The following is a 23,306-nucleotide window of genomic DNA, read 5'->3' on the forward strand; positions in this document are numbered from 1 at the left end:
ACTGTCCATTTTTATATTACTTGCTAGTCCCTTGAAGGCGAAGATATGTTTACAGCTAAGCAACATGTTCATAACATGCAGAAGATAATGTATCATAATATTCTGGAACCAGTCATGCTGTCAAAATGTGGTGTTTGTCTTTATAAGCACTGTTTATTTCTGGATGGGAAATGTCCTTGGTTGTTATAAACTTTACAAAGTTTTGAGAGCTTTTTGCCACTAAAGCTTGGATGAAGACAATACAAGTGAAGGCTTGAAAGCTCACTCAAACAAATGCAGAAACTAGATCAATATGACACATTAATGGTAATTGTTACAGTTTTGGTGTAAAACTGACTAACACATGTGGCTCACACACTAAGTCATGTAATTTCCCTCCATTGACCAATTTTGATTCACATATTTGCAGTAGGAATCTGAAGAAATCCTTATAACTAAGAGCTTATATTGTGGTTTTGTGGATGACTAGTGGTTAAGTGTTAATTGATTTCCAGAGAAAAAAACATCCCGATTCTGATTACCTCATACCTGAGTCAGCAGAAGTTTCCTTTCACACCCTTCAACATAAATTATCTTGGGTTACTTCAGTACAATGGACTATTCTTTCTTTACAGGAGTTGATGGGCCTTTAGTTGTGGCATGCTATGTTATGCTTCAAGAGGCTCGAAGCAATGTTTAATCTACTGTAACAAAAACATTTCTCATGGTACGTGGCGGTTCCTAAAACTTTATAATCTCCAGACCATTAATGTAACAATGAATGTTAGAGGTTAGTAAAGTTTTCCATTTGTATTGCTACGCTATGGCAACATGTAATGACTGGAACCATTTGCTGAGCATTTAATTGTCCACTCAGAACAAATCATTAAAGAAACAAATTGCAAAAAGAAACCAATACAGGCTACGGCTAATCTTTATTTACAGCTTTCTTTTTTGGTTCAACGTAAACAATGTACTTTGGTTGCCAAATATTAAGAGTTCTCAGGAATTTGTCTCCACACAAAGATTGTAAGATTGCGTTCAGGATCCGGATACTTTAGTAGGAGTGACTCAGAGTTTAACGTGCTTCTCAGCAATGCATCAGAATCACTCCCTCTAACCCCATCTGACTGTGATTTTCAGTAGGAATAGCTATTAATTTTGAAAATGACTTTTCCCATGAATTTTGAAAGCAGGTACTTTTGGTGGAGCATGGGTCTGCAGGCACCAGCTGCACGGCCCTGGCCTGAATGGTAACGAGTCACTTGCCAACTTAGGCAATTGGTGTTAGAGACTATTTTATCATGGGAGCACCATTACTAAATCCAACCTCGTCTTCATCCAACATTCCATCAAAAAGGAATGGGATCATAGGACCTAATATAACCTCTTACTGTTCCTAAACATTTAACATTCACATATTCACTTTTATCAGCAGGAGTGACTAGATTATACCCTGGAGTGGAAACCATTGCTGAGCTTTTTCCTTCTCTGTTCCAGGAGAAGGAGGACAATTGTACTGCTCTGCCCTAACCCAACCTATAGAACAATGAGAATTACAAACAGAAACAGGTCATTTGACTCAATCTGTCTATGCTGGTATATATCCTCCAACAAGCAGCGGTTGTATCCCATGATCCTGACATTTACCCATATCCTTTATCCCCCTTTTCCACTAACTGCCTACTAAATCAATCTTACATGTAGATCTGGTCTCTGCTTCAATCACCAGCTCCAGTAATACATTTCACATCCTCAACGCTCCAACTATAAAAGTAAAATGCTCCTGCTTTGTCCTAAATTGCTTAAATTTAAGCTTATATCCTTGTCCCCTCATTCCAGGCCCCTCAAACACCGGAAAGTCTGCTTCTATTTACTCTCTCCCATTTCTTCATAATTTTAAACCCCTATCAAATATTAATTGCCTTTGTTCTAACAAAAACACCACATTTTTTTCACACATTTCTTCCTATTTAAAAGATTAAATCAGGTTCCCAAAGGTTGTAATCACAGGATTTCTCCCAGTGCCATGTACTAATGAGCATGGAAACAGGAAGATAGTAAGTCTTCCTGGTGAGATGGTCCAGAAGGGGGAGTTTTCGATTCTTAGGGCATTTGGGACTGGTTCTGGGGGAAGGGGGACCTGTACAAGATTGATAAGTTGTACTTGAACAGTGCTTGGGCCAATATATTCGCTGAGACATTAATGAGTACAGTTGGGGAGGATTTAAACTAATTTGCAGGGCAAGTGGAACAGAAAAATAGCAGAAAGGAGCAGCAACGAAATCAGAGGATTGAGAGATATAAACTGTAATAAAATTAGAAATATCCCAAAAAATTCAGAGACTAGGTTGAGGAAAATAGGAAAAGGGATAAAGGAGTTACTAAATTATATGCACATCGATATCTGTAGTGTAACTAATAAGGTTGTAGGCAAAGGTTGCCAAATGGGGTTATGATGTGGTTGGATTAACAGGGGCATGGCTCAGTCAAGACCAGGAATGAGGTCTAGAGTTGAGTGGCTTTGCGGAATCCAAACTGTTCACTGGTGAGCAGGTTGATGCTGTGGAAATGCCATTTAATAGTGCTGTCGACAACTCCTTCCACCAATTTGTTGATACTTAAGAATAGACTGATAGGGTAATTGTTCAGATTGGATTTGCCCTGATTTTGTGAACAGGAATATCGTGTCACAGATTTGGAGATTTGCTAATGTTATACCACTATTCAAGAAAGGGGTGAGGCATAAACCAGGAAACTACAGGCTAGTCAACCTAACATAAATGGTAGGAAATTATTGGAAATGACTATCGGGCTACAATAAACTTTTCTCTGGAAAGGCATGGGTTAATTAAGGAAATCCAGCATTGAATTGTTAAAGGCTAATCATGTCTGACTAACTTGATTGAATCTTTTGATGAATCAAGGAAGTTTGAATAAGAGTGCAATAATGCTATATCCATAGGTTTCTAGAAGGCATTTGATAAAGTGCCACACAGGAGGCTTGTTATAAAAGTGAAAGGCCATGGAATTAAGGGGAAAGTAACTGTATGGATATAGGATTAGTTCAGTGATAGGATGCAGACGGATTGGTTGAGGATGGGTGTTTTTCATTCTAGGCAATGACTTACAGTGGTGCTGGCAAGGGGCAGTATTTTACTCTTTTTAATTTTAATAGATAATTTAGGCTTGGGTGCAGGGAGCAGTATTGATAAAGTTTGCAGATGATACAAAACTTGGCAATGTAGTAGATAAAAAGCACCAATACAGGGAGATGGTGGCATAGTGGTGATGTCGCAAGGCTGGTCATCCAAAGACCCAGGCTAATGCTTTGGGAACATGGGTTCAAATCCCACAACAGCAGTTGGTGGAATTTGAATTCAATTAATAAATCTGAAATATAAAACTAGTCTCAGCGATGGTGACCATGAACCTATCATTGATTGTTGTATAAACCCATCTGGCTCACTAATGCCCTATAGGGAGGGATATCTGCTGTCCTTTTCTGGTCTATGTGTGACTCCAGACCCACAGCAACGTGGTTGACTCTTAACTGTCCTCTGAAATGACCTAGCAAGTCACTCAGTTCAACGGCAATTAGGGATAGGCAACAAATGCTGACCTTGCCAGCGATGCCCACATCCCATGAAAGAATAAAGAAAAAAAAACTATAGTAAACTGACTCATAGGCCGGGGTTTTCCAATCCATCATGCCGGCGGGATGTTCCGGTCCTGCTGATGTGAATGGAGATCTCAATGGCTTGCCAAACCCACACTGGGTGGGGGGGTGGAAAATTCCAGCCATATAATCAAACACAGAACAACTGAAATTACAATGCCAATCAGCTATCCCCTAGGCCCAATTCCATTCTCTCTTGAAATTAAATGGATAGTTGAAAGTATGACCATTTACAAAACCTAACATTCCTAACATCTCCTTGTGACTTGGAGACCAAGGGCAGATTTTTACGGCCCTGTTTTGGCGGGGATGGGGCTGTTATAAATCCCATTGATGACAGCGGGAACATAAAATCCCACTGTCGTAAAGTTCTGCCCTAACAGTCTATCTACTTTCAGCACAGCTGATTTAAATCGCTTGCACCTTGCTTGCAACAAGATAACCTGGGCCCCTGTTTTTGTTTGAAAAATATACTTTATTCATAAAATATCTGGAAGAACATTACAAAACATTTCTAAATCACCTTCACAAAAAGTACAATCAGATTCAACTTTTACACATGGATCACGAGGTGCATCAATACAATCAATGAATATTACAATCATTTCAATATGGTCATAACAGACAATCAGGCAGTGGTATTGGAGTTATCAACATACATCATGTTGCATTCTGAGGTGCTTCAATACAATTATAATACAACTGGTATTCAATGCATACATTCATTGTGAGCTGTACAGCCTGAGGGGCTCTAAACCATTCCCAGCCCCTCGGTGCACTATGGCAGAAAGGTCTTAGACAGGGACCTTTCCCCATTGCGCCTTTGCGGCAGCTGCCCCAAGCTTTAGTGCTTGCACCTTCTACCCAGCAGGATAACCTGGGCAAAAACAGAATTACCTGGAAAAACTCAGCAGGTCTGGCAGCATCGGCGGAGAAGAAAAGAGTTGACGTTTCGAGTCCTCATGACCCTTCGACAGAACTAGTTCTGTCGAAGGGTCATGAGGACTCGAAACGTCAACTCTTTTCTTCTCCGCCGATGCTGCCAGACCTGCTGAGTTTTTCCAGGTAATTCTGTTTTTGTTTTGGATTTCCAGCATCCGCAGTTTTTTTGTTTTTATTTTTGTTTTTAGGATAACCTGGGCCCCTGTTTAACCCTTAACAGCCAAACCACCCAAGCTTGTTGTCAGGCAGAATTCAGGACAGGACACATGACCCTGTTCATTCCTCCATTTCACACTAAATTAAAGAGACTGCCACAAAACATAACAATCCTACAAATTTCATATTTGTAACATAGTGAAAAGGCATTAAAATCTCCTGGAACAAAAGGCCTTTATTCTTACTGATCTCTCTGATCTGTCTACAGATGTTCTCTTCCATTTCCTTGTCATAATTAGCAGGAGGTGGGGGAGGTGCAAGAGTACAACCACACAAATTAAACAATCCCTTTGTTTTTCTTTGATCTCTTTAGTGATGTTAACTCTGTCTGAACCTCTTTTTTGTTTACATCAGTTCTCTTTACAGCATGTAATCTCTCCATCATCAATATTGCCATTCTTTGTCCTTCCTTACCTATATTGTCCCTCCTAAAAGCATTGTATCCTGCTCCGCACCTCAGTTTGAAGTCAAGATATTAAAGATATACCTTCCTCTGACAGAATTGCTTCTCACTCCTACATTCTGAGCTTTACAATGCATGCAATTTGTATTGTTTTTATTTCACATTTCTGCTTTTCTCTTGCTTTTTTCTCCAAGCCAACACTTTGCTACTTTATCTTAATCTCTCCCCTGGTTATAATTGCTTGATTTGTTTTTCCTTCTCGACTTCCTTCACCTTTTCTGCATGTTATCCTTTTTGTTAAACTTCTTATTTATATATTTCCCATATGTGTCAGTCCCGGCTCAGTTGGTATCACTCTTAATTGCCTTTGAGACAAAAGATTGTGGGTTCAAGTCCCATTCCAGGACTTGAGCATAAAAATCAAAGTTAACACTGAAGTGCAGTACTAAGGGAGTGCTATGCTGTTAGAGTTGTTGGCTGTTCAAAGAGATATTTGCTCTCTCAGGTGGATGTAAAAGATCCCTTGACACTATTCCGAAGAGCAGAGGAGCTATCCCTGATGTCCTTGCCAATATTTATCCCTCAATCGAAATCGCAAAACAAGATTATCTGGTCATTCTCATAGTGCTGTTTGTGGGATTTTGTGTACAAATTGGTGGCCACAATTCTTGCATTATAACAGTGAAAATACTTCAATACTGCACTTCACTGGTTGTGTTGATGAAAGGTGCTAGGTAAATACCTTTCTTTTATTTTTATACCTACCTACATTCTTGTTCTGATTGCTTTTCATTTTCCCTCCCGTTTTTCCCTCCTAATGAGTCTTCATTTCCCCATTTATTAATTTTTCCAGTTTATTTACTTTCTTTCTGCTCAGTGCTCTATTCTAGTGGGAGAGACCCCACCTGCCCCGGAATTGGTACTGATACCCCATAAAATGGAAACTGTCTTCCTAACATTAACCCTTAAAATCCCAATCTCACTACCCTTCTCTATTCTTGCACATGGTTACCTGGGCCAGTTAGAGATTATCACCCTTGAAGTCCTGCTCATAAATTTGCTCCCTAATTTTCTAAACTCCAAGAGTTTAGCTTCAGGCCTTTCCTCCCTTATCATTGACTCCATGATGTGGACCATGATGACTTCCATACTCAATTCTTCCTAATTTTCATACTCGTTTCCAGTCTTTATGAAATGTTTACCCTAGCATTTGTGAAGCAACAAAAAATCTATGCACCCCTCAAACGTTAAATGGTTTATTAAATATCCTATCTGACTACCGTGTGCTGTAAGTCCAAAGTAAACATGTGTCAACAGCAGAAAATGTAGAATCAGGAGCTCTCAAGCAAGGCACTTTTATCTTGAATTCTTCATATTGCTGCTTTACTAGTGCCTGCATTGGTGCAGTCTAATATTAGTAGTACTGCTCCATCAGCAGTTCAGTTGCATGTTCAATGCTTGGTCTAATTTGCATTAGCTGTGCAGGTCAGGCTGCTACTGTTGGCATTCATGCTCCCTTGGGAAAAAGTGGTGGGGAAAGTCACAGAGGTGCTTGGGGAATGGGGATATTGTATACTGTTGCATAATGAGGATCAGGATCTCAAACATGAGTCTAAGGTCATGGTTTACCAGGTAACAGCAATCCTCGTGCTCTGATATGCTTGGAGACTTGGACAGCCTACAGCAGATACCTTAAAGCATTTGGCATACTATTAGCCTTCCCTTCGCAAGATCCTCAAAATCCGGTGGCAGGAAAGATGGTCCGAGGCAGCATCCACTCCCAAGCCAACATTCCCAGCATCAAGGCGCTAATCGCTCAAAACCAGCTCCAGTGGGCAGGACATGTTGTTCATATGTCTGGCACCAGACTCCCATTGCAATTATTCTACTCGGAACTTGGTTGCAGCAGGAGACTCCAGGAGAACATCAGAAACACCTTAGAGATGTTCTCAAAGCATTTCTGAAGTGGTCAAACATTCCCGCCAATGCATGGGAGCTTGGCTTGTGACCAAGGTTGAAGAATTGAAGAAGGTTTATTTGGGTAGGCAATGAGCATATTGAGAGACCTCATCGGGAGCACACAGAGGTGAAGTTGAGAGGCGGAATTTTCTCTGAAATCGGCAGTCCGATATCAGGCAGGACAATCAGTGTTTGATCCGTTGATGGCAATGGTGGAATTTCACCCCATATTGTGTGAAACATTGTTAAAAAAATCAGAGGCATGGGTTTTACATTGGATCGCTGGCAGGGTGACCTCGGATTCACCCACCCCGCTGTGACCTCAGAGCTTCAGTAATCCAGGCACCATATTTAAAGGGCACCCCTACACAGAGCTAGCACTCTAACAAGGGATAGGAAGCGGCTGAGAACTGATGGCTGCCAAAGCTAGGAAACATGCTGCCCCTAAATTTAGTGACGCCTCCTTTAAGCGGCTACTGGACACAATGGAGGCCTCTACTCTCACTCTGGGCAAAGACCAGCAGGCAAGGACACCAATCCAGCATGGGAGGCTGTGGCAACAGTGGTCCACGCTGACAAACTCCAAAAGCAGACAGCCACCCAGTGCTGAAAGAAGATGAATGATCTCCTCTGTTCCGCCAGGGTAAGTCACTCTTCTCATCACTCTCAACTCACGTTCACAAACCCATTACACATCCACAGGGATCTCACTCGCTGCTAGCTCAAGGGGCATCAGCAATCACTCTTTCACACACACCTTCAAATGCCTTTCGGACTGTGTCCATGGTATCACTCACCCACCCACACATGCCAGGCATCCTTTTCATCTGGCCTGGCAGGCATCCTGCTTACATTCTCCCCATCTGTCTTCTTGCAGGACAAGCTGGCACACAATAAAAGAGAGTGGTCTCAGACTGGTGGAGGAATGCCCGACCTCAAGGTCATGACAGGCTTCGAACATGGAGCAAATCAGCTGGCCGTCAAGGATGTGGACCGTTCATATTCTGATGGTGAAGTCGGCGGTGCGCAATCGAGTGAGGATCCAGCACTGCAACATTCATCAGACAACCATCCCGTAAGTGATGTTTCCTGTTCCCCAGGCCTTTGCCATGCACTAATTATCTTTCATTTCTTTTGCAGGCACATATGTGGGATTAGTTGAGGAGGGCCACAAACCAGGTCCTCGACCGCAGCTCTGAGGACACCACGGAAGAGGAATCCGCAGACACTAACATTGAAGACCTGTCACAGTGCTCACCCACACCCTCCACCAGCACAGAGATATGCACCTCGGTGGGACCTGCTTCTAGAGTAGCCTTGGGGTCACAATCCGCTGAGCACATCACACTGCCTGATCCACAGCAGGCAGCAGCAGGGACTTCCCAGGTTCCCAGGACTTGGAGGACTGCTGGAGGCCTGAAATGTGCTGAGTCAGAGCCAGATGATGAGCCTCTGGACTTGGCCATACCTCAGTTGCTCGAGTTGCAAAGGCAAGCTTGGGAACATCAGGAAAGCATGTTTGCTGCGCTCCTCAGATTGCAAGGCACAATGGAGGCTTCTGTCTGCTTTGAAAGCAAGGTGATAGCGCCAGCATGACAGTGCACTGAAGTCAACACTGGTACAATGGTGCCGCCATGGAGGCCTTTGTCCAGGACATTGACCCTGCACTTCTGTAGGAGCTGCACTCCATCACTGAGACATTTGTTGGTATCCATCAGTGTCAACGTGAGAGGAGGGGCAGGGCACCTTGAGTCAATCCAGTTGCCCCTTCCTCTGAAGGAGTCAGCCAGGGGCCCTTGGGCACCCATAGGGAGGGGGATCAGCAGGTGCACACCCTGGGGCCATCACTCTAGGTGACTCCAAGAGTGACCGGCCCATCTGAATCCCCTCTTCCTGTGACCCCTGCAGCTCCAGATCCATGGACCAAGGAGGAAGGCTCAGCCACGCTGCAGGGGCCTGAAAGCAGGTTGGGGCCCTCCAGGTCTCGGCCCTCAAGGGAATGCCCGCAAGGTCAGCACAGGCAGCAGGATGTAGCAGACAGCAGGTCACCTCCACTTCCACTGTGGATGTCGGGGATGCACCAAGACTAGTAGCGGCAGGGTTAGAAAGGTCAAGAGGATGTAATTGCACAACGTGGGGATGGGTGTCAATCATTTGTACGTAATGTTGACCATTGTAAATACACTCCGAAGAATGTCACCTTGTGTTATGGCTCATTGTTATGATGAGCAGTGTTCATGTCAATCAGATGTGAAACCTTGGTTCCTGCACAAAATGAAGCCTAGTGTTGCAGTCCAGAGCTCTCCCCTGTGCAGTCTGTAACATACTGTGCACAGTGATTGTCCAACTTCAAAGTCCAGATCAGTGATGCCTGCACCTCCATGTGGTTTGTGTTGCTGCAAGAATCTTGTACCCAAGTGTCACTGGGCTCCATGATGCTCTTAGCACCTTAGAGGTGGGGCTGCCCCCCCATCTTGACACCATTCCTGACAGGTGAAGGTGTGGCGCTGAAGGGAACAGGTGATGAAACATGCCAAAGGATCAAGTGTTGTTAAAGCCCATGTGGCCGCTGTATCTCAGCAGCATGTCCATGATATAACCATCGCCACACAGCGTATGTGCGCTGTCCTCAGCCAGACAGCTGTCAGGCGTTCCCAGATACAATGTGAAGATCTCAGGGATATCCTCACTGCATCTCGTCATCATCCTCCTGGAATCATGAGAGCCTCATGAGTGCGCCTGCCTCGTCTGGCCAGTGCGATTGCCTCATCGTCGGCATCCTCGCCTTCCTGCACCTCATCACCCTTATCTCCTTTGACCTCCTCCTCATCGGAGGAGATGCACAGCTCTTCCATCACTTCATCATCCAGGTCCTCCGCCCTTTGCACCGCCAAGTTGTGAGCCCACAGCAAGCCACGATGATGCGTGGCACCATCTGGGGACTGTACTGTAGTGCTCCATCAGATCTGTTGAGGCACTGGAACCTCATTTTCAGGGTCCCTATGGTGCTCCGGGCTGTGGCATGAGCCTCGTTTTATTTTCTCTCAGCAGTATTCTGAGGCCGCCGCACAGGCTTCATCTGCCACATCCTCTCTAGTAGGCCTTGTCCCCGAGGAGCCAATCCTGCGACCTGTGTTGTCTCTGAAAGATGTCAGGGATCTGAGGCCTGCTGAGGATGTACAAGTCGTGGACACTTCCAGGGTATCTTGCACAAACCTGAATGATCTGTTTGTTATGGTCGCAGACCAGCTGAACATTGAGAGAGTGAGAGAGTATATGGGAGTCACATGCTGGACTGCATGTTGCCAGGGAAATTTAACAGCTACGTGGATGCAGTTGATGGCACCTGCACATGCAGTCATCCAGGAATCTGAGAAAATCCCAGTGCTCTTGCTTCCTGCTCGCTTGATCTCTGTTGAAGTTGACAAAGGTGTGAGCCTTGGCAAAAATGGCATCTGTGATCGCTTGGATACATTTGTGGGTGGAGGCTTGCAAGATCCCGCACAGGCCCCCAGTTGAGCCCTGGAAGGAGCCACTGCCGTAGAAATTGAATGCGGCGGTCAGCTTCACTGCCACTGGCAGTGGATGCCCCATGGCACCAAATCCTGCAGAAGATGGCATATGTGAGTAACAAGTTCCCTTGACATGCGCAGGCATCAGCGACACTGGTTCTCAATCATCTGCAGATAGTACATGTGCCGTCTGTAGACCCTGGCTCTAGTGAGATGGCTATGAACAACGGCTCAGGGGGGCCCATCCTCTGTGTGCGGAGGAGGCCATGCCACAGCTTGGTCTTCAGGGTTCTGCCCCTCCCTTTGGCGAGCCAGGCGCCTCCATCGCGTTCTTCTCCTCCTTCTCTCCTGTCGATAAGCAATCAGGCAGATAGCGAGATCACCAGGTTCCATGTTCCTTATGGTTTCCTCACTGCAGGATCAAAGAGAGAGATGTGAGCAATGTCCCCTAATGATCTCACTTGGTCAAGTCATTGGCTGCCTCTCATGGCCCTTTTACGCCTATCAGAGTGTCCTGGCTACATGGATGCCCAGTGTTTGGTGCGCATGATAGTTGGCCAAAACTCCATCCACCACCATCCCAAACCACATGACTGAGTGGTGACAGCTTCAACCACTCGACTGCACCCTGAACTCTCATCTCAGGCGCAGGCATTTTCCTAACCTAGACTCCAAGGCTTCGTGGTTTGCTGAGACCATGAGAGTGACTTTTCAACATCAGCTTAAACATAATGCTTGGGATCAGGAACGCACCCCTGTATCAGTGTTCAATGTCTACCTGTCCCAAGGGGATCCTGAAACTTGCCCAGTCGTCCAATGGATCTGAAGTACCATAGCACTCATTTGGTTTTGAAGTCTGCGCACAAGGGGTTAAAAGTAGAGCAGTAAGCATTGGCACTCTCAGGAATCAGTGCTGCTTGAGTGGGCATAATTACTGACTAGCCTGATTCCAAGCATGTCAATTTAGCTCAAGCCAGATGGTCTCAGCTGCGAAAGAATGCTCACCTTTGACATGTTTTTCCATTTGCCTGGCCATTTCGTTCTGCCCACCCCCTACCCAACATGTCTGATCTTAGTGTGCAACCTTCAGTCTATGCTGCCGTGACTCCCCATTGCACTGTTGCCCTAGCCTTAAGGTTCCCTGTTCCCTGGCACTGTCACCCTTGCCCCGGCAGCACAAGCCAGCCACGAAGAAGTCGCTGTGGAGATTTGCCTGTAACCCCTCCCTGCACTGAATCCACAGAGCCAGTTCCTTGCATTTGGATCCTCGCGATCGTTGTGCTAAATTGTTTGCACTCACCTCTGAAGTCCCCTTGAAGTTCAGGTCACCGGGCACATGCCTTTTAAAAGCAGTTGTAAATCACCCCACTGTGGGATTTAAATTTGACGAGGTGGGGTGATTCTGTCATGTGGTCACAATAATTACATGCAAATGTATTCAAATTAAATCCCCAATGTCCAACGGCAGAAAATGCGGCTCGGCATTGATGGAGGAGGGGACAATCACTTCCTGCATTTATGTCGCTGGGAAACACACCTAGGGCTTCCTCATGAGATTTTCCAATCTCGCCACCGAACACGCTCGTCCCAAACGGGCGCAGAAAATCCCAGCTGAGGTGTCAGAGAGACAAATCTCCAAACACCTCATCTGCCCGGCCTGCCCTGCATGTGACAGTGTCTGGAGGTCATGTATTGGACTGATCAGCCATCTCAGAACCCATTGAGCCAGAGTGGAAGCAAGTCATCCTTGAACCTGAGGGACTGCCTAAGAGATACAGCAGAAGTAACTGGGTTCAGACAGGAGTGCCAGAATCTCCCTCCTCCAACACACTCCCCCGCAAGTGGATGTATCTGGGTCTTGATCTAACTTCCATCTCTCTGATCTGCTCTTATTGGTTAGTGTTGTGATTAAAACATTGTGGGAGGACCATGGATTGTTGCATTAAAAAAAATGTTTTGTCTAATATGAATTTAACTATGCAACAAACACCAATATCAGAAAAGTCTTAGGTTTGATCTCCACCTGTGCTGAATGAGCTGAGTTTTGGGTTTGTGGTATGGGGTGCTATCATGTGCATTAGCATCCTGGTTGAGGCAGGAGGCAAAAGAAACAGCCACTCCTGTTTGAAAGTGTAAGTTTGTGGTCACCAGCTGAGGGCAAAATGAGGATGAAATTCTTGGACCATTCATTGCTGTCAACACTCAAGCACAACCTTGAGGAATGGACATTTGGGCAAGGAACTGAAAGCTGTGGAACTGAATCGCAGTAGGAGTCAACATGTTCAGGAAAAGAAGAGAAGATGGAGAAGCTAGATAAGCTGAAGAAATGAATATTGGTTTAATTGATTCATGCAGTAACGGAGCTGCTGTAATACGCACAGTTCATCTTCTAAGGCCCAATGAAAAGACGTCTCTACGATTATAAAGGGCCAAACTAAATGTAGAGTCAGAACTGATACAAAGGGCTGGATTTTATGGGATGCCATATTCACTAACCCCTCCCCAACCCCTCCCCCAACTGAAAAGTGGGTTGTCAGTCCCCTGCCACCTGAAAGTGGGCAGCCCCTCAGTGATATTACGCAGCTTTAATTATTTCAGAGTGGGACATCTGCCCCATCTGGGAGCAAGACCGCCCTAAAGAGCTGATTGGCCGGCAGGTCTGTAGTCCCAACAGTGCCAGGGTTGAGTGGTGGCCACTGCTGTGACTACAGGCAATCCCAGAGAAGAAGACTGATGGAGCGCGGACTTAACGGCAAGTCAGGGATTTTGGAAAGGCCTGGTTAACAGACACCAGCGATGGGATGGGTTGTGAGAGGCTGAAGGGGAGGTGGTTAAGGGGGTCGCCTCCGATGACAGAGGCAGATCCCTAACGGAGGTAACCCCCTTCCTGTACGACAGCTGCCCACATAGTGTAAGCTGGCAGGCTACCTGCCTTGCCTCCACCTTCCCCTGCTACATGTAAAACAGCATTAATTGCTGCTTATGGACCTCAGTAGGCCTAAGGATGGATGGCTGCCTATTGCCTTACCCACCCCAACCACTGGGAGACAGTTCAGGGGTGGTGGGAAGGCGGTGAGTAGGCAGCCCACTTTATTTTATTGAGCTGCCCCGCCTTCAAATATGCTGGCGGGGAGGAGGGGGAGGGGTGCTGTAAAATCCAGCCCAAAATGTTAGTTGTGTCGGTGTACAATAAGAAAGTGCAACATCTGCTACATGACTTGATTATCTTTGATTCCTGCACAGCCAGGTGATGACTTGTGCTCTTGTTGGATTTTTTTTGTACCCAGTTTAAATTTTTTCTTTGCATGTTGGGTCTGAACTTTGGGCTAAAAATCTATTGCTTGCCAGAGGCCCTCCAATACATCACTCAAGTGGCCTGTCATTATGTGAACGATAATTTCAGCAGTGTATTCAACTTTGAAAACCAACACAGCCAGGCCCAAATTTGACCTCAACCAATATTCATAGATGTTCATTTCCCTACAGGGGTCTTGCAGTAGCAGGAGCAACAACTTAGACTTAATTGATTTTGTTCCTCCCTAATGAGTAGTGCTTTGACCTTTTTTATCATTCATTCGTGGAATGTAGATGCCACTGGCAAGACCAGAGTTTATTGCAAATCCCTAATTGCACTTGAGAAGGTGATTGTGAGCTTCCTTGTTGAACTGCTAAAGTCCCTGTTGTGTAGGTACACCCCCATTGTGGAGGGACTTCCTGAATTTTGACCCAGTGACATTGAAAGAGCGGTGATTAGTCCCAAGTCAGGATGGTTTATGACTTGGAGGGGGACTTGCAGGTGTTGGTGTTCCCATGCATCAGCTGCCATTGGTCTTCTAGATGATAGTGGTCATGGGTTTGAAAGATGCTGTCAAAGGAGGCTTGGTGAGTGGCTGCAGTGCATCTTGTAGATGGTACACACTGCTGCTGCTGTGTGTTGGTGGTGCAGGGAGTGAATGTTGGAGGTGGTAGATGGGGTGCCAATCAAGCAGGCTGCTTTGTCCTGAATGGTGTCGAGCTTCTTCAGTTTGATGGAGCTGCACTCACCCAAGCCAGTTGTGGAGAGTACTCCATCACAGTCTTGGTGGAGTTCCTTGTAGATGGTGCACAGGCTTTTGGGAGCCAGGAGATGAATTACCCACTGCAGAATTTTCATCCTCTGACCTGCTCTTGTAGCCACAGTATTTATGTGGCTGGTCCAGTTTGGTTTCTGGTCAATAGTAACCCCCAGGATGTTGATGGTGGTGGATTCAGCAACAATAATCCCATTGAACACGAAGGGGGAGATGATTGGATTTTCTCATATTGAAGGTTGTTATTGCCTGGCACTCGTGTGGCCTGAATGTTACATTTGTAGCCTCACGTGTCTGCCTCAGCTGATCAGCTAACTCAGTAACAGAATAGCAATCAAACCTGAAAATTCTGTTCTGCCCAACTCAGGGCCATTTTTTCCTATTCGGCTATTATAGTGAGCAAGCTGTGCAACACTAAAAAATGCCAAAGACATACAAATCTACTTGTCATGAATTAATATCACTTAAAGTTAAATGATACACATGTTGATCTTTATGAAATATTTTTAACTCTACAATATGCTTTTAGTATGGTAAAATTATCAAAATAATTCTAAGTGTAAACGAGTATTCTTAATCTGTCTCTAAATTCTTAAGCAACAGTGCTTTGACAGAAGCCAGTTTGCAATAAGTAACAGATTTATAATAGTGCTGTTGAAATGATCTTTCTATTTTTCAATTTGACCCAAGAACTGGGGCTTTGTTTTCTGTCCAAAACAAACTTGAGCCTCTCTCTTTTACCAATAATTTGGCACTGTGTCTGAGAACTATGGAGCAGAGATCACGAAATGCTGCATATGCCTCTGATGTGATTACTGATGATAAACACAGAACATTGTGTGACTATCTGCAACAGCCCACTGGTTTAGAACTGATTCTTTAGCCGAAACTCTACTTTTAGATACAAACCAACTTTAAGTGGAGTAAAATCTGAACTAAGTAAATCTTAAAAAGTTAATGAGGGAGTCAGCAACTGTTCATCGTACCATGGAGTGCACTCAACACATTCTAAAACTCCCAAGGCCACAAGATTGTCTTCAGCAAGTCTGGTTTTCATTTTTGTTATAAATTCCATTGCTGTACTTGCAAGCACAGATAAATATAGAATTTCACTCCCATCAGGGCAGTTATAATTCAACTTTTGAAGACTAAATGCAACGTTTGCAGAGCTGTTGACATTAGGGAAATAGTAAGAGTGAGATTTATGATCAAAAAGAGCAAGACAGGTCATAAACCCATTTAAACATGCAGAGCAGTGTTTATTTTTTAAAATAAGATATTTGAAAATAGGTCATATTTTTAAACCAAAATGGGCAAATGAGTGAGAAATGACAGGTCTGCATTTCTTCAGCTAATGTTTCATCTTCAAACTTGCTTACCCGACATGAGTGTATTTTTTAAAATATATTTTAAGCTGTAGTAAGTTACATATGCCAACATTGACACAGATAAGCTGATTACCCATGCAAGAAATAAACAGAAAGATAAAATCATTATGCATAATATCAAACTAAATGTTTCCATTCTGTCTATCCTGATCACCATTTGTATGAGGTCTCTGTTAAGTTAGAAACTAGCAAAACATCTGGTACCAATGTGACTAGATTATAACGTCTTTAACAGAGATCTTTTGCATTCACATGTACATGTGTGGATATTCATCCTTTGGGTTTGTTCAATTACCTTCCTCATATTTCTCTCCCCAACTCTGCTGCTGTCACAAGAATCTACAGCAACTCAATGTTTAACCTACTGATGACTTCTGAGGTATCTTCAACCAAGACAGACAGAATAATGATGCATTATTCCATGTATTTTAATTTTAACATGGATAATACTTTCATTTTTGCACATCTTACCCACCCTGCTGATGCTCTACTGTTCATCTGGAGATAAGAACATCACATGAAATCAGAAGGTATTATTATAAAAGCACCTTGAGAAGAGTCATAGACTAGAAATTTCCGGCCCCATTGGCATCAGGGGTCGTGGCGGGTGGGGGTTGGTGGGGGTGCTGGGTTGGGACAATATGGCAAGAAGGCCAAAAATTGGTTTCATGCTGTTGTGAAACCAGTCTGTGATTGTCCGCTTCACCCGTCAACAGCGGGCGACATTTCCTGCCGCCGCCTAATTTCAATATTTTAGCATCTCATTATAAGCCCTGCTCACCAGAATCATCCTCCCCACACTGGATCACATGGGCACTTCAGCGTGATTCCAAGCCGATGTGTTTCACAACTGCACATAAATGACGTGCACCTGGTGAGCTGCACTTCGCTCGGGACTTTAAGTTTTGTTTGCTTACCTTGCTTCGAGCAGCACTCTCAGCCATCAGCGCCAGGCTTCACAGCCAGCACCACATCACTTTTAGGGGGGGCTTATGGGCAGGTCTCTACCTACCAGACCAGCCGTAATGTGGGGGTGGCTTTTCAACGGCTGCAGGGCTAGGGCTTGCTTGGGGAAAGGGGAGAAGTGGACTCAGGCAAGGGAAGAGGCTGCAGGGTGAGAGCTGTACTGGGGAAGTTGGGTATCCCAGGGTGTGTACGGGGGCACATGTTGATTTGCGCAAGTGGCCTCAAGATGGCGAGGGCTGAGGAGGCAGCATCCAGAGGAAATGAGGCCAGATGGAGATGTGAGGATGTGTTTGAGAGAGTGAGTGGTGATGTCCCTTGAGCTGGCAGTGATTGAGATGCCAGTGAATGTGTGATGGCCTTGTGAGCGTGTGAGTTTAGAGTGATGAGATGGTTGCCTTACCCTGGTGGCATGGATGAGATCGTTCATCTGTTTTCTGCACTAGATGGCTGACCTCTTGCGTACAGCATTGGCACTGACCACCTCTGCCACTGCTTTTCAAGCCAAAGTGGTGAGGCTGATGGGCCTCCTGCGGCCAGAGCGGAGGTAGAGGACATCGCAGCAGGTCTCCACGGCATCCATAAAGCATCCCAGGGATGCATCATTGAATCCTGGGGCAGGGGTGGGGGGGGGGGGGGGGGGGGGGGGGGGGGGGGGGGGGGGGGGGAGGGGGGGGGGGTGGAATCTGCACTCTTCTTGGCTTTTGGGGGCCATGTCTTCATCTGAGCAGTCCTGGTCTGCAAGCATTGAGAAGTGTGCACACAGCTATAGTATAAATATGGCACCCTGCACATAGAAGCGGTGAGGTGATGGCATGGTGGGCAAATTGGAGGCTGCCCACCAGCGAGGCGGCATGTTTCCTGTGGCTGCATAATTAATGAGGCAGGAATGGGATGATACGATGTGAAATCCCGCCATTGCGGCCGGATGGTAAAACAAATTCTTTCCTGCCCACTCCTGCACTTGTTGCAAATCTGGAACAATCCTGCCCATAGAATGATGTAGCACAGAAGGAGATTATTTAACTCATTGTGCCTGTTCTCCCACCTGACCTATCAATTACTCCCAATCCCCATGCCTTTGTCCCATAGCCCTGGAGATTCTTCCCCTGCAAGTATTTATCCAATTCCCTCTTGAAAGATACTAGGGAATTTGCTCCCATCACCCTTTCAGATAGTGCATTCCAGATCAGGGTAATGCTCTGCATAAAAAGAAATTCTCCTCAGCTCAGATATAAAAACAAAAAACTGCAGATGCTGGAAATCCAAAACAAAAACAGAATTACCTGGAAAACTCAGCTGGTCTGGCCGCATCAGCGGAGAAGAAAAGAGTTGACGTTTCAAGCTCTCATGACCCTTCAACAGAACTGAGTGAATATTAGAAGAGGGGTGAAATATAAGCTGGTTTAAGGTGGGGGTGGTTGGTGGTGGTGTGGTTGTAGGGACAAACAACCTACAACGACACCACCCCACCCCCCCACCTTAAACCAACTTATATTTCACCCCTCTCCTAATATTTACTCAGTTCTGTTGAAGGGTCATGAGGACTCGAAACGTCAACTCTTTTCTTCTCCGCCGATGCTGCCAGACCTGCTGAGTTTTTCCAGGTAATTCTGTTTTTGTTCTCCTCATCTCACTCTGTTTCTTTTATATTTGCATCTTAATTTGATCATTTCCAGTTATCGGGAAACTTAATGACTGGGGAACCCAGAAGCACGTGGGCTCTTGCCGAATTTAACTTCAGGGCCTGCACTAAATTTGCTGCCGAATTGATAATCTGCCCTATTGTCGAGCAGGAAGGCAACCAGAGAGTGGAGCAGAGGCAATTCCGACATGGGGGTACGAAGGAGGGTTGCTTGGACATGGGGGGGTTCAGCCATGTGATGCGGGAGGAGGAGGTTGGACTTCAGGGTGAGTCAACCATTGGCAATCGAGTTGGCTATCTGGAAAGGTGGTTGGGGTGGGGAGTCATGGTGGGGGACGGTGCAGTGCACAGCTCCCTGGGCAGGTCCGAGAGGGAGTTATGGATCGTACGTTGAGGGGGATGATTCAGACATCGGGGTTCTGATCACTGATATGGGGATTAGAGAAATCCGATCACAGGGGTAGGGGGAGGTCTAATCGCAGGGGGTGGGGAAGCAGGTAAGCTTGAGAGGCAGCGGGGCGAGGGACACTGCTGCTCCTCCACATCCATAAAACAATGTTGGAAATGCATTTACCTGGTGGACCTGGCCCCTCTCACATCCCTGAAGCCCAGGAAACCAGGATTGGAGCTGGTAAAGGTTATTAAATTGAAGGGTCACAGAATCATTCAAATATTTTAGTGATGGACCCACCTCTTGACAGGAGGCTATTCATCCACAGAGCACCCCACAGTGTCCCCCACCGCCTCAGCAACGCACCTTCATTTAAAGTGGAGGAGAATCGGGGTCAAATTGCAGATTTAAAATAAATTTAACCTTCCCTCCCATTGGCCCCCACTTACCCTGAAGGTGTTAAAATTAGCACCAATGTGTTCATTTGCAATAATAATATAAAGCTTTTCAAGTTGAGTTGGCTTCATGGCAACAACAGTCGGCATATATGTATCCATTTCTAATTAGGCTTGGATGTTTGTGGTTACTCCGGCATTTACATAACCAACGATCTAGGTTAGCGGAGGTAAAAGCTATCGAAGATCCTTTCGATTCTCGAGAGGCTATGCTTTGGAATTGTCGTTGTAGGTGAGATAGGCTGCATTCAAAAGAGAATGAATGCAGCAACAAATAGCATTAATTCGAACATGACCATGCTGTTGAAGAAACTATAGCCACAAGGGACATTCTGGTAAGTGTTTACTTACAAACATTCAAGTTCCTGTTCAGTGAAGTACATACTCAGGCTAATCAGACAAACATGATTCTGTTCCTTTAGCTGCCTCCAATCCTTAGCAAATATTTGCACTGGCCATAGCCCCATTTGTTTACAGGCCATTTGCAGTTTCAGGCTCATTAGAAAGTCTTGGTGAAGTATGTTATTACACACAAAACGGCTCTGTATTTTGTACTTTGTGTTTGACTATCGCACCAGCACTTGGCATTTCTGGAGAGCTTTCCTTGCTGAAAATAAACTATTTATTTTACATTATAATCCTACTCATAAAGATTTGGGACTTATAAAGCTCTTACTGAGTTCATCCAAAACCTTGGCTATAGCTAATTAATGCCTGAGGTACAGACTTGTGTTTATCTTTTGGTGATAGATCAAGTCTGGGAAACTGTTATTTGGCAACATTAATTTTACAGGTGTAGATTTTCCGACTGACCTCACCATGGTAGTGCCAGCAAGAATTGTGCGAATATGGTTGAGGTGGTTGGATAAATAGGTTGTAAATATGTATACCACCTGATTCCTTCAGCCGTCTATTCCCTGGATGGACTATTGTTTCTGCATGGAGGCTTCTTGCACAGAAGACTCCAAAGCACCTGGAAAGATGCTCATCCTGGGAGGTCCCAGTAATAACTGTTTAGTCTAAACGTTGCCTAGAACTGGGATGTCAATGCTCATTTATGGCTACTAAATGTGGAGTGGGGGTTAGGCGAGGTGGGCCATGTAAGTGATTTGAACTTGTTATAAAACAAAAACAGAATTACCTGGAAAAACTCAGCAGGTCTGGCAGCATTGGAGGAGAAGAAAAGAGTTGACGTTTCGAGTCCTCATGACCCTTCGACAGAACTTGAGTTCGAGTCCAAGAAAGAGTTGAAATATAAGCTGGTTTAAGGTGTGTGGGGGGGGTGCGGAGAGAGAGAGAGAGAGAAGTGGAGTGGGGGGGGGTGTGGTTGTAGGGACAAACAAGCAGTGATAGAAGCAGATCATCAAAAAATATGAACAACAATACAACAAAAGAACACATAGGTGTTAAAGTTGGTACATTATCTAAACGAATGTGCTAATTAAGAATGGATGGTAGGGCACTCAAGCTATAGCTCTAGTGGGGGTGGGGAGAGCATAAAAGATTTTAAGATATTTAAAAATAATGGAAATAGGTGGGAAAAAAAAAATCTATATAATTTATTGGAAAAAAAAGGAAGGGGGAAACAGAAAGGGGGTGGGGATGGGGGAGGGAGCTCACGACCTAAAGTTGTTGAATTCAATATTCAGTCCGGAAGGCTGTAAAGTGCCTAGTCGGAAGATGAGGTGTTGTTCCTCCAGTTTGCGTTGGGCTTCACTGGAACAATGCAGCAAGCCAAGGACAGACATGTGGGCAAGAGAGCAGGGTGGAGTGTTAAAATGGCAAGCGACAGGGAGGTTTGGGTCATTCTTGCGGACAGACCGCAGGTGTTCTGCAAAGCGGTCGCCCAGTTTCCTTGGCTTGCTGCATTGTTCTAGTGAAGCCCAACGCAAACTGGAGGAACAACACCTCATCTTCCGACTAGGCACTTTACAGCCTTCCGGACTGAATATTGAATTCAACAACTTTAGGTCGTGAGCTCCCTCCCCCATCCCCAACCGCTTTCTGTTTCCCCCTTCCTTTTTTTTCCAATAAATTATATAGATTTTTCTTTTCCCACCTATTTCCATTATTTTTAAATATCTTAAAATCTTTTATGCTCTCCCCAACCCCACTAGAGCTATACCTTGAGTGCCCTACCACCTATTCTTAATTAGCACATTCGTTTAGATAATATACCAACTTTAACACCTATGTGTTCTTTTGTTCTATTGTTGTTGACATCTTTTGATGATCTGCTTCTATTACTGCTTGTTTGTCCCTACAACCACACCCCCCTTCCACTTCTCTCTCTCTCTCTCTCTCTCCGCCCCCCCCCACACACCTTAAACCAGCTTATATTTCAACTCTTTCTTGGACTCGAACTCAAGTTCTGTCGAAGGGTCATGAGGACTTGAAACGTCAACTCTTTTCTTCTCCGCCGATGCTGCCAGATCTGCTGAGTTTTTCCAGGTAATTCTGTTTTGTTTTGGATTTCCAGCATCCGCAGTTTTTTTGTTTTGAACTTGTTATAAAACTGGCCTGGCAGGTTTGGTCAGGGTAGCGCAACAATAAGCTCTATAAAGGAACAATGGGCTGGATTTTATGCTCCCCCATTAATGGGTTTGAAGGCTGGGATCTCGTTAACTCCAGCAAGTGCCCTGCCTGCTGCCTTCCTGCCCCTATCACAATTAATGTCCACTGAAGGCCTCATCCACTGGGATTTAATCAGTGATGGGGGAGGCCCACGCCAAGTGGCCAGCCCATCAGGTTTCCTTCCTGTTGTAACTGCGGCTTTAAGGAATGTAGTGACTGTAGCTATAAGACTTATTGTACTGTGTAGTATCACGTGACAGTGTGAACGAATCAGCCTTAAGTGCAGGGAACCTTAGAGGTGGTGCTTTTTGGCTAGTTGTGGATCTTGATGGAAGTACGTAACTGCTGCTGAAGCCCTGTAAATAAAGTAAATAAAATGTTTCTTATGAGAAACCTGCCTGGAAAATCAAGTCTATAACATCTCCGTGGGCTGGCGGTGGGCAGGGGAGGTCCCTCCTCAATGGGCCCCTGGGCCCTATGAAGGCATCCCCCCACCAAAGTTTTAACTCCCCCAAGATTTTAGCTGCCTTCAGGTTGCCCTCCTCCCAAGGCCTCTCAAATTCCAGTCCTCCACATTCCCCCTCAGCAACACCCCAGCGCCCCCCCCTCAATGGCGCCTGCCAACTTGGCAGCTGGCAAAATCCTCAAACAGGCTGCAGGGTAACTGGTGCTTCCATCAGTGGGTAAGCGCCTCCACGACTTTAGCTAGGGGCGAGGCGGGGTGCAGGGTGGGAGAGACGCAAGGGTAAAATCTGACATCTTGTATAATTCAACCCAATGGTTTCTGGGAAATCTGCAGGCTGAATTAAACTTCTGTAACAACGTATATATTTGTATATTAAATGTGGGGCATTTGTGCCTGCAACTGAATTTCTAATATGCACCTTCAGTTTTCAAAACACTGCTCCAGGAGCACTAAAGTTAAAATAAATCCAAATATGCTACCATGCAGAATATTTTCAAGTCTGAGTCCTGAGGTAGTAGGCCCAGATCGCTGGGAATGTTGCACTTGCTGGTTTATACCAAGGTTAATCTCACACGATCCTCCCAGACCTGCCTAGTTAAACATTTATGATGTTTTATCATCTGAACTGGTTTAAGACAAGGGCAGGGCCTCTTTAAGGGCTGCC

This window comes from Carcharodon carcharias, chromosome 2, assembly GCF_017639515.1.
Source record: "Carcharodon carcharias isolate sCarCar2 chromosome 2, sCarCar2.pri, whole genome shotgun sequence".
NCBI classification, from domain to species: domain Eukaryota; kingdom Metazoa; phylum Chordata; class Chondrichthyes; order Lamniformes; family Lamnidae; genus Carcharodon; species Carcharodon carcharias.